This window comes from Schistocerca piceifrons, chromosome 3 (assembly GCF_021461385.2).
Source record: "Schistocerca piceifrons isolate TAMUIC-IGC-003096 chromosome 3, iqSchPice1.1, whole genome shotgun sequence".
In the NCBI taxonomy this organism is placed as follows: domain Eukaryota; kingdom Metazoa; phylum Arthropoda; class Insecta; order Orthoptera; family Acrididae; genus Schistocerca; species Schistocerca piceifrons.
The window spans coordinates 299,448,563-299,450,931 of record NC_060140.1 but is presented as its reverse complement, the minus strand read 5'-3'; the positions used below and the strand labels follow the sequence as shown (position 1 = coordinate 299,450,931).

The 2,369-nt window shown below is 42.9% G+C and overlaps 1 non-coding gene across 1 annotated transcript; it reads right to left on the bottom strand.

Moving 5' to 3' along the window:
- Positions 1-427: 427 nt before the first annotated feature.
- Positions 428-499, bottom strand: Trnap-ugg. The gene has a single exon. It is a non-coding gene; the product is annotated as a tRNA-Pro (tRNA).
- Positions 500-2,369: the final 1,870 nt, after the last annotated feature.

The window sequence follows — 2,369 nt, the reverse complement described above, 5'->3', positions numbered from 1 at the left end:
CTTGTTAATAGCATTGTTAATAGCAGTTCCCACGTGAATGGGGAACGCTCCAAATGCTTATGCTTTTGCTGCTAGGATTAATAACGGGACGTAAGGTGTTCAACTGCGAGAAGACGACCTCAGCTATTTCTCCCAGCAGGAAAGACATCTCTCCGTTATGGGTGCTGCATGCGCATGCATTTAACAAACGTGCATGCAATGTACTAGATCCTGGGAAACGAATAGAATCGTTGTACGTGCCAGTCTTTACGTATAGATAGAAGTAAGCGAAGACGGCTTAATCCTGCCACGTAGATTGCTTTCCAAAAGACGCACTTGCCAGTCTCATGGGCCGGTGGCCCGACATGAAGTTTGTCCTGTTGCATGGCTTACTTTCAGAGACTCGCAAGTTTATCGTAGTGCTTGGTTGTCGCGAAAGTGAAAAGTTGGGCCTGTCCGGGATTTGAACCCGGGACATCCTGCACCCAAAGCAGGAATCATACCCCTAGACCAACAGGCCGCACAAGGAAGCAGGTCTGCACCCTGCCACCTACTGTGATCTTGCCGCACTTGCTAGTTGCAGCATCCAATCTGGACCATATTGTCAAAGAGGTTTCTTAATCCGACACCTACAACATGAGCTGTGCTGAACACCAGTGTATGTGAATGCTGAAAGAGCTGCTTGAGTTGTGTGACAGTATTTCGACCGTGTGAAGTGTAAATGTTATCGTGTCACGCACTATCCGCCCACTACGTAGCGTTCTGTGTCAGCACGCTGTTTTCAACAGTACTCTGTGTCCATAGCTGTCCATGGCTGAAATTTGATCATTAAAAGTTTAACGAACATCTCTATCGGCTCAACCTAAGCGCCACTTCTGTATGTGCTCACGAAGAGAGAGCAGATCCAAACCATATATTTCTACAGCGTCATCAGAACACGTATCACATAAACTCCCTTGCAAGTAATCTTCGAGCACTTGGTACTCAGTTTCCCAGCAGCCTCCGAACCTTGTTAGCATCCAGCGCACAGGATCGTCAACAGTGCCAACATTAAGATACAGTTCCCTGCGCTGCTAATCTACTGCTCTCGGTACTTAGAATGCAATGGGAAGACCAAAAGCCCGATTAACAGACTACATTCCTATGTGCTACTCTGCAAAATATTGAACGCCCAGCCTCTGAGTGTATGCCACTAGGCAACTACTATACGTACGAGTCTGAATACAGGTGTACATATACGTGTAGCTGTAACTCACAACTCTGGTACTTCTAAACTGCTCTCCTGTTCTGTCTAGACGGTACTGACAGACCTGGAAAAATGCTCAGTTCTCTATCCTCAGCTTTTCAAACAACCCGACAGTACATACAAACAACAATTTGCTGCTAATTTAAATATGTAGTTATCAATATGGACTGTATTGGGAAAATCCCAAATGGGTACAAACGGCGATTTATCATTTCTTATCGTGTTACCAGTAGGATTTTTATCAACTTCGTACCCTGTTACGACTTAATATAATGTCTACCATGCATTTTCAAAACAAATTGTAACATAATGTTTCTTGAGTTGAGATGGCTGAATGGGCAAGTTCAGAAAGCCAATAAATGCAAACATAAAAACTTAAATAAAAAATACTTAAAAGCCCGTAATAGGAGACATGAAACACCCTGTCACTCCTTCCAATCGCCTCATTTAGTTCGACTACATTTCATAGTCCTTGCGTTATTTCCATAGATATTCACAATATCTTCCCTCCTGAAGACACTATCTATTCTCTCCAACTGATCTTTCAAGTCCTTTGACATTCCCGTATAATGTGCCTCTTCAGTGCTGCATATTCAGTGACTTTTCTTAAGACCGAACGTCAGTCAGTAGTTTGAAGTGAATTGCACCGTAGGGCATAGTCAAATACGAAAACACGAAATATTGACTAACTCAGGGTCTTGGTGTTCGCTTCGTTGTGTTCTTTGGACGCATGATGACGTCCGCATCCTGCCTGATCGTTAAACTGAGAGTGAAACAGAGGATGAAGAGGCATATGAAGAGAACGTTGGCGAAGAAATCCAAGAAACAGTAAGATAATCTGGGAAACCGTTATAAACAGGAATAGCAAGGTGACGCATCGACATTTTATAAAACAAATCGGTATATCACTCATCAAAGCAGGTAGCAAAGAGAGGAAACTGAATTACAGAAATTTTTCAAGGGATTTGCAGAGTGCAGCGGACAAAAATTTTGAAAATGACAGCGAGGTCGAAGGATGTGCTGTGCAAGTCCAAGCGGGACTGAGTCTCAAGAAAAAAAAAAAAAAAAAAAAAAAAAAATCTCATAGGTGTCGTGACGTCACATATGTCCAGTTCTTAAAGACCGAAAAACTATCACACATGTT